Source organism: Prionailurus viverrinus, chromosome C1, assembly GCF_022837055.1.
Source record: "Prionailurus viverrinus isolate Anna chromosome C1, UM_Priviv_1.0, whole genome shotgun sequence".
Classification (NCBI taxonomy): domain Eukaryota; kingdom Metazoa; phylum Chordata; class Mammalia; order Carnivora; family Felidae; genus Prionailurus; species Prionailurus viverrinus.
This window is the reverse complement of record NC_062568.1, coordinates 26,538,685-26,554,203: the sequence shown is the minus strand read 5'-3', so window position 1 is coordinate 26,554,203 and position 15,519 is coordinate 26,538,685.

Here is a 15,519-nt window from a genome sequence, read left to right as displayed (position 1 = left end):
GACAGAGGAAATCCTAAACTCTCAAGGTACAGCTGGGCGGCTCTTGCCACACCTCTGGCCCACCGTCAAGAAGAAAGTTTAGAGAACTGCACTTTGAAGTCTGCCCTTGGAATATTTCCTGATCGTCTGACAAACCCAAGGCCTTCCAACTAGAATTTCAAACCTGGGCAGACATCTGAGCTCCCAATCAACCATTTGGCTCAGCTGGATCCAGGTGAACAGGCTATCATCTCGTTCCAACTGTTCCCAAATGATTCTCACAAGGAAAGAGTTGGGGTGGGTCACACGGCTTAAGAAGCAGGTAAGGAAAATGGAAGAGGTCCCAACACACGTTCTGGAAAATGGCTCATGTTACAACATGCTGGCGCCACTTGTTTGGCTAAGAAGCTGTTGGAGGAGCCTGCAGATGTGCCCTTGGGGGCTCAGCCTTCTCCTCTCTCCTCTTACAACATCTCCTTAATTTGGTGAGTGTTGACTAGCTGGGAAAGTGTTGATTAAGGAACCACATCACTGCCTCAGGTCCTGTTCCCAGCAGGCCTGGGGTTCACACAGAAGGGAAGCTAAGCCACCCCCCACCATGTGTTCCTGCCACCTTGGCTTCCACCCCCATCCCCCCCCCCCCCCACACACACACAAACAAACTGCCTCCCCTGTTTATTATTTTTTTTTTAATTTTTTTTTCAACGTTTATTTTTATTTTTGGGACAGAGAGAGACAGAGCATGAACGGGGGTGGGGCAGAGAGAGAGGGAGACACAGAATCGGAAACAGGCTCCAGGCTCTGAGCCATCAGCCCAGAGCCTGACGCGGGGCTCGAACTCACGGACCGTGAGATCGTGACCTGGCTGAAGTCGGACGCTTAACCGACTGCGCCACCCAGGCGCCCCTGCCTCCCCTGTTTAAACAACTTCCTGGAGGGGTGCCTGGGTGGCTCAGTCAGTTGGGCGTCTGACTTCAGCTCAGGTCATGATCTCGCGGTCCGTGAGTTCGAGCCCCGCGTCAGGCTCTGGGCTGACGGCTCGGAGCCTGGAGCCTGCTTCCGATTCTGTGTCTCCCTCTCTCTCTGCCCCTCCCCCGTTCATGCTCTGTCTCTCTCTGTCTCAAAAATAAATAAATGTTAAACAACTTCCTGGAGCCCTGGTCTTGGCTCTGCCCACAGTATCAGTGTTGTTTTACCAGAAGAGCTTCGTTCAGATCTATTCCAGAAAAATCCAGTCTCACTTATTTTCAGGCTTTCCTCTTGCTAATGGGAAATGTATTTTATCCCAAAAATACCAGGCAAAGAAACAAGAAAAAAAAATTTTTTTGATGGAAGGCATGGGGTAATACATAATAACCGTTATGAGAATTGCCATTCATCTTCAAGCTCAGGAAAACTCTGCTCCCTGAAAGGCAAAGTTAAAGAATGACAGGGCATTTATTTGGCAACACCTGCGTTATACAACCCACCAAGTTCAGTGTGCAAACAGTCGTGGGGAGAGAGGATTCACAAGCACATCCGGAAATGGGCAGCATTAGCTCCCCAGAGCCCCCACCTGCTCCCAAAGTCAGAATGTGCATCTGCCGCCAACAACTTAATCTCCAAAGGGAACACCACTGAGGATTTTTATTTTTATCCTAGAATAGTTTGATTTTGTTTCTAGGGCCTGAGTCTTCAAAAAATTTTTTGTCTCTTCCCGCCGGCCCCTTGGCAATTTCTTAGGTGAGAAAGGAGAATAAGAGCTAAACCAAATGCTACTTCTGGGGAAGAGCCCCATTCCAGATGAATCTCTGTTGCTTAGTTCGTTCTCATTTTTTCCCTTCTCCCTGGGGACAGAGTCAAGGAGGGGGAGAGGCCTGAAACTGGGATCTCTCGAATCATGCAGATTCATACTTCAGATTAATACTTGCTGGGAAAATGCGAGTCCTCCTTCTCCCAGAGTTGGATACCATAGCAGGTTGTTGGAAGGAAATTGCATTGATGAAACGGTTAGACAGTGATTAATATGCGCCATAACTCATTGCGATATCCCTGGTTCAGCATTCTCTCCTCACGCAGTGATGTCCAATTACTCACTATTGATCAGTGATTGCATTGCACCGAATAGAATGGCAGCATCAATTCATTTCATCCTATTGAGTTTCAGCCAATAACAATTGATATTTGGCACATGTTTCCCGGAGACATTTGTCTGCCATCAGGGAGTTGATTAACAGGTTGGCAGTTTGCATGTTTGTGAAAAAGGGAGGAAAAGTGTAAATTCTGCTTATGAATTTGTTCTCATACCTGATGTGAAGAGAAAGGCAGTGTTCTCCTGACCTTATCTACACTTCGTCTCGGAAATCAGCTGTTTGCCCCTGCCAACCTGTTCACGTCCAACGCTGCTCTGCCCTTATTTTTTATTGATAATCATGTGAATAATTAAAGTCCAAGTACATGAAACTCACATAAATCATCTTCAGTGGGCACGTAATGGACCCGGGCTCAGCCACTGCTCACAGCATAAATTAAGGCCAAAATATTCACGATGTAAACTAGGCATGTCATTGCCTCCTGCAGAATTCATTGTCACCTGCTTGTCACTCACAATCGGCCACCTTCAAAGGACTCAGCGAGGGAAGGACCTTCTCTCCCCAGCCGCCTCAGGGACCGCTGGCGACTTTGCTCCTTTCCCTTTGCCTCAACCATCCATGTTATGTAAGCAGATGACATGCTATTTGTTGTGAAAACCCCACTTGCTTCAGTGGGCCATTCCTGCTGCGGCCTTAGCATTTGTTCTGTGCTTACTTTTCAAAAGCCCAAGCAGCACCGTCCAGAGCTATTAACCTCTCTTGCTAATGTCATCAATCATGTGCTTGGCACATGGGTTTTGCTAGACAAATCTCACAACATCTGCCATGTGTTCTGCGACTTCCTTTTGATTCCTCACACTTTATTTTCACTTTCATCTCCTCTTGCTGGTGAGATTTATGTCTGAACCCGCTCAGATGCCAGGGAGCTGGTAACGTGCCATTCTTCTTCCACAGGGCAGTATGCCTTGTGAGAAATTGGGGCGGTCGTTCATTCGGGGCTGGTGGGGGTTCCTGGTGCCAACATCCAATGACCACTGAAGCGTTTTACTGGAGAACCTCCCTGATTCAGAGGACACTGCACCTGAGAAACCACTCTCACGGGTACACATGAATGCCTGGCACATTAAAGGCATTTTGGGGAAAAAAAATCATCCTATTTAGAAAACACGTTACATAGTTCCTTCTCAGCCCTATGAGCATCCGGGAGCACCCTGTGGTCCAAGGCCCTGCTCTGTGTTCATCTGAACCTTCTCTTTTGCCCCCTCCTTAGGGAAGCCCTGTTTTCTTCATGTGTCATCATCATCTCAAGACAGCAGCCCAGGATCATACCTGCCGCCCTGACCATGGCTTTCAAACACCCAAGATAGTGCCACCAAGCCGTTTACTCTGCACGAAATGTTCAGAACCCTGAGGATCAATAGCTGTGGCTCCTCCTAGAGCATTCATGATCCCCCATCTATTTCAAAACTGGAAGACATTTCCTCTGGCCACTGTTCTTAGCATTTCTGAGTCCGTGAACTTAAGAGAAAAATCCAAGGTCCCGGGCTATCCATCAGGCCTATTATTTTATTAGTCATCTTGTGAAAACTTAAATTTGTCCTCAGCCTTTTGTGATGGAAGCTGGAGAGCATGCTAAGGAAATAGATGGACTGTTAAATAAGAAATATCTGCTTTCATGAAAATGTCATTAGTGATGAAGAATGCATTTAAAAGGTCTCTACAAAGTGTCCAGGGCTATTTAAATGATCAAGGAAAATGAGCACTCATACCTCAAAGGTCTCTCTCTTGCTCTCTCTCTCTCTCTTTCTTTTTAAAGATTCAGTAACTTCACTCTTGGCTTGCTAAACCTAATATTTATCTTTTTCAATGAGCACCATAAATTGCAAATCTTGTTAAGAAAAATACCTGTTTACGTAGTTTACATAAGCCGTATATCTTCACTGCATAAAAGTTGTTTTTTATGACAAAAGGCCATAAAGTAAGGGATAATATTTTAAGGTCCTCCTCGTCTTCAAGAATTTTTGAATTGCCGGGCTTCGGATGAAAGGGAAAAATGTGAGCGTGGATTTGGTCAACGCTGATGTACGTGTATCCTAATTCTAAAGAGCTCTCAAATATTTAACAAACAAAATTCCGTAATAGGCTTAAGTGAGGGAGGCAGCATATGACACGCCTCATGTGATGCTCGTGATGAAGCCTTTAATTGAGGCGATGTGAAAGAGAAGCCTTTGCCCTCAAACACATTGACACGACACTTTTTCCACTCGGATGCCCTCCCCCCCCCCCCCCCCCCCCACCAATCCATGGATCTGAGGGGGAATCCACTGACATTCAATTTTCTGGGAGAACTTTCTTTTCCTTCCTGAATGAGGCAATTTGTTCATGAAGTAATACAAGTATTAACTCTTTCTCAGTTTAAGTGGTCCTCACAAAAGAAAGATTAATTCTGGCATTGGAGATTAAGGTCACTAGATCAAAAAACATAGTCAGAGGCCCTCAGTTTTTAGCCACATCCCCTCTTGTCTGGAAAAATAACAAGAGAAACTGTGATTCTCCAGCAAAACAGAAACAAGAGAAGTTCAATATTGGACTCGCAAAAATCTTACAAATGAAATGGAGTAACAGCTCAACGAAACTCTGGCTCTAAATATTTTCTACCTCAAAGACAGACCTAGATAAACGAAAAAAAAAATATATATATATATAATAGATTTATTTTGTATATATAATGTGTGTGTGTGTGTGTGTGTGAACTATCCAGTTGGTAATTCAACAAACATTTATATGGTAGTCAGTTCAGGGAAAATGAAATGTGAGCACAAGGTATTCAGAGTATAGTGGGAGAGACATGTATAAGCAAATTACAGAATGCATGGAAAGCATTAAGAATAAGAGCACTATCCAAAAATGTTAGGGGATGTAGAGGGTAAGCTTGGCTTTGCCTAGTGGATGTTAGGGGAGACCTTCTCCCAGGGAGGGTAGGGTTCTGGAAGGAGAATGTGACTAAGGAAGGCAAGCCAAGAGAGAAACAGGCAAGACAGAAACAGCAGCAAAATCACAATGACGTTTGACCTGTTATTATAGCTTGTTTATGGCCGTTGCTTCTTTTGCAAGATCTTGTTCCCGTCTACCAATACAGGACCTCAGGCCCCTCCTTACTCACCACTTCACCCCCATCCAGAGTTTTTCATGGAGTCTCCAGGAGGTGTCTCATATGCACGTGAAAGAAATCCGATGAGTTATCATATAGCACACACTGCTTTTTCCTCCTCTCCACTCCAGCCTCCACTGCTGGGCAGCTGTAGGTCTGCTGGGTGGTGCTGAGTCTTTCGGCACCACCAGCAGTTCTGCTGAGTTCTGCTGTACTCAAGATAAGATCCAGATAAGATCAACCGAGCACTTCCTGATTCCTGAAGAATGATCTCGTCTCCACTGTGCCTACTTGCCCTACCTCTTTCAGCTGCTCTAGTGTCTCGAACTTTGGAAGCATCAGGATTGGTCCCTGTAACTGTGTCATGTGTTGTAGAGGGTGCCAAACATACTGGGTGGTCTTACAGAATTGTAGGGAGGAATTATTTCCATTTTCACACATAGTTCCTTCTCTCTCTGAAGACTCCAACGTGGGGAACTAGGGACTACCCCATGCTACCCCTCAAATCACTCCACACCCCAAAGCAGGCCAAGCATGTATGCCTGGCTTCCTCATCCTTCAGGTGGACTTCCGTCCCAAGTTGTAGGTGGGCCCTTGTGTAAACACACACATATGGCAGTTCGGTCCCTGAGGTGGGTGTGGCATTAAGCTGAGACCCCTTCCCCCACCATGCATTGTAACTGGGGACATGATATGGAGAATTCCTTAAGAAGCCCTGTTTAGTGACCACAGCTGAGAAGAAAGGTCTTATGTATTAGAACTCTTAGTTGCAAGAGGTGGGAACACTGATCTAAAAGAACTTTTTTAAACAAGGGAAATCTGCTGGTTCACGAAATTAAACAAAAGGATCCATTTCTACAGAGCTTGACCAAGGGCTCAGACAGTGGGATCAGGACCCAGTTTCTCACCTTCCATTTCTTGGCTCCGCTTCCTTGGCTCTGTGATCAGGCTGGTTGGTACCAGGGTAGCTGCCAACATATCCTGGTTTTATATCCTTTTCTACCAGATGCTGTACCGTGTACTACCAGCAGGAAGAAGAGAAGGTAAACACCACTATTTCCCAGAAGCCCTGGCAAAAATATCCTCATCTGTCTCATTAATGATGACGGGGATACTTCCTTGAGCTGTCATGATATGGCCAGAGCAATGCAACGTAGTGAATTGCCCTTTGTTCCACCCCTGGATCTGGGGATGGAGTCAACTCTACTCAGAAGCATATGACTGAGACTGGCCAAAGGAACTATCACCCAGAAGAGAACCTGGAGTAGAGCTCTTTGCAGTGTTGAGAGATCTTAATGAATACTACTAGCCTTTGGGTTTGAGGCTCAATGCAAGAGGTGTGGGAATGGGCACTAGGAGGGAGGCGGCTTGGACAAACAGACTCAGCTGGGGCTCTGGATACCTAGGAGAATGTCTATAAATGACCTGCCTCCCAGTGAATGGGATAAGTCTAACAGATGATGTAAGATAAAAATAGGGGACTTTAATGGAAAAAATAAAACAAAAATAATTCAAGAAAATATGTTACTACATATATAATCTATTGGTTGAGGAGAACTGCCAAGCCAAGACTAGGAATTCAGAAGCTAGATAAGAAAAGATAGGCACATTTAAATATATAAAAATCAAGAGTATTTGTATCACAGAGGATATAATAAATAAAATCATAGGCAAATATCATAGCTGGAAAAAGGTAACAGATTTTAAAAGAGTTGGTATCTGTAACATACAAAATCCTCTTAAAATTGTCAAGAATAAGTCAAACAATCTCATAGAAAAGTAGGTAAAAGATACAAATAGGCAAATCACTGAAGAGCACATTTAAATGGCCAAATGCATTTTTTTAAATGCTCAAATTCACTAGTAGTCAGGGAAATGCAAATTAAAGTAACAATGAGATGCCATTTTATAACCATCAGACAGACAAATTAGTAAGAATTATCACACCAAGTGATGGTGGGCTGGTGGGGATGTGATGGAAAGGGTATTCTTACATATGATGAAAGAAATGTGATGTGTTATAGCTGTTTAGGAAAGCAATTTAGCAATAATTATAAAAATTGAAATTACACTTACTATTCAACTCAGCAATTCCACTCTTGAAAATTATTTATCTCATAAAAATAAAACCACCAGTACATGAAGATACGTGCATGTGCACATATGTGTATCATCATTGTTTCAAAAAAGCACGCTGGAAACAAAATAAATGTCCGTCAGTAAGCGAAGAGCAAAATATTATGGAATATTCACAATACAGAGTAATAAACAGGAAGACCCAGAGCTATACCAGTCGACTTGAACTTTTTTGCAGTTTTGTTAGTGGGTGAGTTAGGATAAGGAAAAGTGTACAGTATAATATAATAAATATAATGTAATATACAATAAATATGCTATACAGAATATAATAAAATATAGAATATAACTTCATTTTATACCATAACAATGACAATTATAGGAGTACTATACTAATACAGAGAAAAATATGGAAGAACACACATTTCTAAAATTGCTTACTTAGGGAAGAAACATAAAGGTACGATGAAGGAGGATAAGCAAGCATCCTGGTTTGCCTGGGACTGAGGGTTTTGGAGGATATGGGGTTTTCACTGCTAAAATGGAACCAATCTCAAGTAAGCTGGGTTGGTCAACGTAAAGGTGCCAACTATAGGATGGAATGGGGAGGGAAAAGGAAGCAAAAAAAGGAGAAAAAATGATATGACTAAAATTGTGTAATCATATATATGTTCATGTAAAATGATTTATCTGGGTTGATATTTGTAAAAATAAGTTTTAAAAATACTTACTCTCAGGGGTGCCTGGGTGGCTCAGTCTGTTGAGTGTCTGAGTTCAACTCAGGTCATGATCTCACAGTTTGTGGGTTTGAGCCCTGCATCCGGCTCTGTGCGGACAGCTTGGATTCTGGAGCCTGCTTCGGATTTTGTGTCTCCCCCACTCTGTCATTCCCCTGCTCCTGCTCTCTCTGTCTCTCAAAAAAAAATAAAACATTAAAAAATTCTTTTAAGTACTTATTTTCATAAGTTTCTCTAGGACTTAGGGAAAAATTTAAGTCCTGCTCATAGACTCCTGGAATTTAGAGAAAGCTAGTCTAGAGATACAAGGGCAAAAGATGGATTAGATTAGCAATAAAATACCATCATTTATCCATTCATTGAATATAAACTCATTAAACATCTATTCTGTGTATTAATTTACCTATTACTAACACAACATATAGAAGTTTGTCAATAGATGTGTTGAATAAATAAGCAAATGTCTGACCATAATTATAACAAATATAATTATTATAACCACAGCACATTATAACATATATACCACATGATACATTACAATATCAAATTCTTTAATAGAAGTAAAAACGGAAGCCCATGAGAACACAGAAGAGGAGGGCACTGGCTTTGCTGAGCGGAGTCATGGAAACATAACAGAAGAGGAATTTTGAGGGTTTGAGGAAACAAGTAAGAGTTTGCAGAATGAAGAAAGGAAAAAGGAGAATCTAGAAAGCAAGAACAGCCCGTGGCAGTGAAAGAGTCATGCAAAAGCCAAGTGTATTTGGGAAAGAATAAGAAGTTCCCTGGGGTCTGCGTCTGGGGCCAGGGGACGTTGGGAGAGGGGAGGCAAGAAGATGAAAGACAGATGAGCCGGTGGAAGGTCCTGTGCACCGTGCCAGGGAGTCTGAAGAAGGCACTTGGGAGACAGAAGAAGTCTCACACCAGGGAAGAGACAACGGATTTAGTTTTTAGGAAGATAACACCGGCACCAAGATGGCAAATTGACTTTATGTCAAATGCCAGTTCCAATTGATTGGTCACGAGAACTTGAAGGACAATGTTAAGAAAGACCGTGCGGTCACCCACGTCTGGGCTTAGCAGTTAAAGTGCCATGACCGATTAGCAGTGTCTACCACGGACAAGGGGTAAGAAGGGTACTGACAAAGCTGCTCTGTGTTTCCCAATGCTGCATCCACCAGCAACATGGAGGAGGAACCACGTGAAAGAGATCACTGTCAGGAAGAGCAGGTGATTTTACTAATCTTTGCAAGAGCTGATGACATCACGGACATCACAGAGGTAGAGTGGAGGCACCAGCTTCAGAAGCCTCAGAGGGGAAATTGGCAGGACCTGCTAAGGGAATTCAGGAATGGATCGAATCCAGGCACTAAGGGTGTCTCTGGCTGGCAAGCAAGTTTCCGATCACGATCGCGTTATGATATTGGAATCAAACCCACTTGGCTTCCGTATCCACCTCACGGAGGGCACAATGACTCAGCAGTTCCGGGAGCTGCCAGGGCACGTCCAACAATTCTTGCTACCAAATCGCTTTCCGGTGTCTGGTCCCGGCTGCTTACCACAGCGGTCCTTGTGATTTATTCTCCAGAGCAGCTCTCAGAAGTTGCAAGTTCCTCCTAGAGCTGAAAACAGGAAGCAGCCTCCACTCACCTGGCGCACGGACCAGGAAGGAGCGTGTGTGCTCTGACACACCAGCGGTGTAAGTTCCCATTATGTCAGCAGTGTTTACCATCACTGGGCACTTCCCATGACATAGGAGAGGAAATGACTAACCTCAGGAAACCACCCTCCCCCCCCCCCCCCCAGTCCTCTATCCCCCAATGGAGATGCTAGTGGACTTTCACTAAAAATATCAACACTATCTAAAAATAAGCCCATCGACTCTGCTCCTGCCCCAGGAAATCCTGCCCAAAGCTCCTCTTACATCACCACCACCAGCCCTGGTCCAAGTAGCTTCTCAGTGCCAGGCCCTACCTATCCTTGCGGCTTAAAGTTAATTTGGAAATCAATCTGCCCCTGCCTTTCCCAACAACAAGAGAGCAAAGAATTGGTGGCCGCGATGGCATCACACAGGCACCTTCCCGCGGGACGGATGGTCTTCCAAAACTCTTCCACGAGCCTAAGCACCCAAGTGGGTTTATTTCCTGTCTGGTTGACTTCCTCCAGGCTCATTATGGGTTTCAGTGTCATTTTCCAGGGCAGGAAAGAGGGTACGGGAGCATGGCCTTTCGCAGCCTCGAGTGGACACGCAGTGGCAGACCTGCAGCAGAGAGAGTCTCAACGAAGCCATTTGTTAGGAAACCGCTGACAGGCACTTAAGGTATTTGGTAGTGGAGCTGTTTCTGCCGCTGGTTCCTGGGGCGCTCAGTTTGCTGCAGAGTGTATATTCTGTCTCACGCTAAGAAGCCACTGCTAATGTCATCTGCCTTTTGGGAGCGAGAAGGAGGCTGCTGGTGAGCTGCACTGCTCTAGAGGCAGAGTTGGGAAGAAACGCCCGAACCCTAAGCCCTAGAGGGAAACATGGGAGAAATGAGAAATAACTATTGATTCAGTCCTTAACTCCTCCAGTACTGGAAGATTTCCGAACAACTGAACTGCGCTCTTGGTTTTACTTACCAAACAAGGAGGCGGAAGCGTATCGAATAAGGACTCTCACTGCAAGGGTTGTCTACTCAGCAGTTCTTCTCCTGGGTGTAAATTCTGTCTTCACTAAGTACTGTGGGACATACAGCAGATCTTAGTTTCTGCAAGCCTCATGTGTCTCAGCTGCAAAATGGGGCTTGTTCTCGACATGGATTGAAATAAGAAATAAACAGTGCTTCATGCACAGGCAGTACTCTGGCGATGTGCCTACAAGTTTCCTTTATGGTGTGCCTTCCCATGTGGCCAGCACTCTTCCAGTGCTGCAGATTCCACAGAGAACAGGGCAGGCAGAGCCCGACGCACAGCAGGACACAGCGTGCAGTGAACCGATCCAGGGGGGTTGGTTGGCGGGAACGGTGTGTGAATTCAGTAACCGACACCTGAGAACTTTGCGGTGGAAGACATTCTTTCACTCTGATTTCTCAGTCCCAGAGACAGCAACCCCTAGAGGAGGAAAAGGGAAGCAGATATGCAGGAGCATCTGGGGGGATGTGAACACGGGAGGCCGTGCTGGGCGGCATGATGTCCCCTCAGATCTCACTGTCTGCTTGTACACTCTCTCGGGAACAGCCCAGGGAAGGGTTCAGTGGTCACTGCAACTTTGGAGGCAAAGGGACTCCAGCCATCACCGGGGCACACCAACAGCAAAGGGTGCTGGCCAGCGTGTCTCCAAAATGGTGATGGGGAAGGAATCAATTATGAATTATCAGGAGGCAGTTTGGGAGACCAGGAGGTGAGCGCAGAATGAGAACAGTGACAACAGTTTCAGAGGAAAAGTTACTAAGTTTGTGGGTTCAAATGGAACCTTTGAACTGAAACCATCGTTGACTTTTGGAGCCTCCTATAACCAGAAGCCAGTATGATTCTCCTGAGTGCCTCATAGTAAAAGCTCCCTTGCTCTAAGGAACCTCATAGACCTTCTTTGTCCTCCACCAGAGGGCCCAGAGAAGGATCGGGTACCAGGATGTGTTGTATGTAGCACCTTCCCCAAAACGTAATTATTTACAACTCTCAAAACAAGCAACAAAATCCTGCAAGGGACAAGAAACAACAAAGGAAAGAAAGAGAAAAGAAAAAAAAAATCCCTATTAGGTCACAGGAGAGAGACAGGGTTGTCTGTGAGTCACCTTTGGAGTGACCACAGCATTTGTCTTTCATTCCAAGGCAAGTCAGTGCCTCCCTGGAACCAAGGAAAGGTCACCTGAGCTGAAGGAGACAGCAGGGAGACAAGAGTGGATGCCGTCTGATATTAATTATAATTTCAGCTCCGTGAGAGCAGGACCCTTCACCTCTCTTGTTCAGTGAGGACCACAAGTGCCTGGTCTTTCAGTAGTCGTTTGCTAACTTTGTCCTACTGTTCTCCTAACAGCTTAAATGGGATATAGAATCACTTTCATATCACTAGATACAGAATAGTTAAGGTTTGGGGTATAGTATCATTTTCCTATCACTAGAGACAGTATAGTTAAGGTTTCATTTCAAATGTTGGTTGTCATTCTAGACTGTCATTGGCAGTCAACTGCCTTGATTCCTAACATTTGAGGGAATCAAACCCGGGTCATACACATCAAATTCCATTTCACGAATTCTCGTGAGGCCCCACACTGGGACAGAGTACTATTACTTAACAGAGCGGCTAGTCGTTAACTCCAAAGCTGCACCCAGGGTTCCACTGTTTTCCTCTGAGCTGACTACAATCCCAGCCCAACAGATTTTGGATTTTTTCTTAGTTTTGTGGGTCATGACAGACCAGATCCCCTAGGGGGCAGTGTGTGCACATGTTTCAGCCAAGCCAGGCGCAGGTTTTATGGCCGCTGAGGTAATTGCCACAGCAACAGTGTGGGGCTGAGAAACAAAATTCACTTATCAAGTTGTTCTTTAGGTAGGAGCAGGATAAAGGTGGCCTGAAAGAATTGCGCAGTACAGAAAAACCTGGTGACACAGCAGAAATTTGGGGGATGGTAATTTTAAAGGCTCCAACCACCGAATTGCTTAAGGTCCAACGCAGGAATGATTTGACATGCTCCTCAACACTTGCTAAAGGGTTTTTAAAATTTTTTTTTATTTATTACCTTTTACATGTCGTATTTCTGAAATCCGTGCAGAATCGTGTTTCATTTTCTTACCTAGTCTGGGTGGCAGTTTAAATTCAATTAAAGTTAACCAGTTTTAATTGAGTAATAATAGTTCAAACTGTATTATTAAGGGCTTAGAATGCACCGAGTGTTGACTTACGTGGCATTATTTAGTTATTTATGGTACGTGATCTAATGCTCCCGCATCTCGATGAGATGAAGACTGTTCTCATTTTACAGATGGGGAAACTATGGTGTGGGCAGTTTAGGGAACTCACTCGAGATGCCAAGCCTAAAAGTGGAGTCCAGAACCCATTCTCTTCATTACTTTACTATTTTACCATCTGAGGCAGTGCCTCTTAAACTGTCATGTGCACACCTATTACCTGGGGATCTCGTTAAAATGCAGATTGTAACTCAGCAGTTCTGAGCAGGGGCCCAAGAATCTGCATTCCCCACAGGCAGCAGGCAATTCCGGTGTTGCTGATCTGTGGACCACATTTTGAGCAGCAGGAACTTAGAGAAGTGTGTGACTTCGGGGCGGGGCGGGGCGGGGGGTGGTGCTAATAAAGACGTGCATGGTACCCTCCCTGCCCTCAGGAAGAGCATACCTAGCAGATAAGATTAAGACAAGTACACAAGTAACAATATTGGGAGAGAATGTATATGTCAAGGGCCACAGCGGTACAAATGCAGAACTCAGTGGATACTAAGTGAGGGACTCCAGGGTGGGACCGTGCACCGAAAGCTTTGGGAAGGATGAGCCGGATGAACGAGCAAAGCTTCTTCTATCCACAAGGCACTTGCAGACTGGTGGGGAAGAGCCAGTGGCCACACAAACAGCCCTAGTGCAGGCACAGGCTTTACAAAAGAGGCTCCCAGGAGGGCTGTGGGAACAGAAAAGAGGGTTGAGGTGAGGTAGGCGAGAATCTCGTTCGTGACTGGAATTAGGAAGCAGTACATGAAGAAGCTCTCGGCTGGCCATGGGCCTAGAGGAAGGCTTCTTGCCTTCATGGTGTCCGAGATAAACCATGAAAGACAGATGGAATTTTGACAGTGGATATAGGAGTTTATTTCAGGGAGAAAAACTGACGTAAGCCTAAATTCTGAAATATAATAGTACAAAAAGCTAATGTGGGGATGAGCACATAGTCCTGTTTTCCTATCTGGACACTGGAAGGAAGGTGATCCTGGAAGCTATGTTTTAGAGCAGCGATTCTCAATTAACATTAAGGGTCACTGAAGGAGTTTGTGGCACCTGGCTGGCTCAGTCCAGTGTACGACTTGGGCTCAGGTCATGATCTCGCCGTCCTTGGGTTCGAGCCCCGCATCGGGCTCTGTGCTGATGTCTCAGAGCCTGGAGCCTGTTTCAGATTCTGTGTCTCCCTCTCTCTCTGCCCCTCCCCTGCTAACATTCTGTTTCTCTCTCAAAAATAAGTAAACATTAAAAAAAATTGTTTTAATTAAAAAAAAAAATCACTGAAGGAGTTGAAAGAGTTTTTCATGCTGGAATCCTATTCTCAGGGATTCTAATTTCATTAGTTTGGGGGTAGAGCTGGGAATCAGGACATTTTCAAATCTTCATATTTTAAATTAGATGATATGTATGTGCAGTCAAGTGTGAGAACAATTACCTTAGAGCAGTGGTTTTCAGAGTGTGGCCCCAGGACCAGGAGCATCAAGTGTCACCTGGAAGTTTGTGAGAGGTGCAAATTCTCACACTCTACTCCATACCTACTGAATCAGAAACTCTAGGGGTGGAGCCCAGAATCTCTGTTTTAACAAACGCTTTTGGCAATTCTTACGCATGTATGTGTGTATGTATGTGTGTATGTATGTATGTATTTAGAGCATGAGCAGGGGAGGGCAGAGAGAGGGGGAGAGAGAGAGAGAGAGAGAGAGAGAGAGAGAGAATCCCAATCAGGCTCTATGCTGTCGGTGCAGAACCTGACATGGGGCTCCAACTCACCAACTGCGAGATCATGACCTGAGCTGAAACCAAGAGTAGGACGCTTAACTGACAGATGCCCGATGCCCCAACCCTTCCAGTAACTCTAACGTAAGTCAAAGTTTGAGAACCAATATTCTGGAGCCTTGCTACTCCAAGTGTGGTACATAGACTCAGTGCACAGATATCGCCTGGAAGCTTATTACAAATGTCAAATCTTGGCCCTCACCCCAAGGCTAATCCATGAATCAGAACTGCAATTTAATACGATCCTCAGGTGATGGGTATGTAAGGTTTGGAAAGCACTTTAAATTTCACGGTGATAAAGCTGCACTATTTTAGATGGTAATAGGGAGTGGTGACATAACTGAGGCTTGAGAACTATTTAATAACTGTATTTAAGGTCAATTAAATAAAGCAGATCCTGGGATGCCTGGGTGGCTCAGTTGGTTAAGTGTCTGACTTCGGCTCAGGTCATGATCTCACAGTTTGTGGGTTCGAGCCCTGCGTCGGGCTCTGGGCTGACAGCTCGGAGCCTGGAGCCCGCTCTGGATTCTGTGTCTCCCTCTCTCTCTGCCCCTCCCCTGCTCATGCTCTGTCTCTCTGTGTCTCTTAAAAGTAAACATTAAAAAAATTAAAATAAAAGAAAGCAGATCCTGTGCAGCCCACCTTATCTGAGCCTGAAGGATAGTCACAGAAAATTCGCTTGCCACTTACACCTCCCCAGACTTTTTTCCCCCTGCTCAACCCTTCTTCTCCTAGGCTTCAGCAGAAAACCGTGCACTGGGGCCTTAGAAAGAAGCCTGTCTCACTCAGAGCTCCTTTCACGGTGGAATCCTGC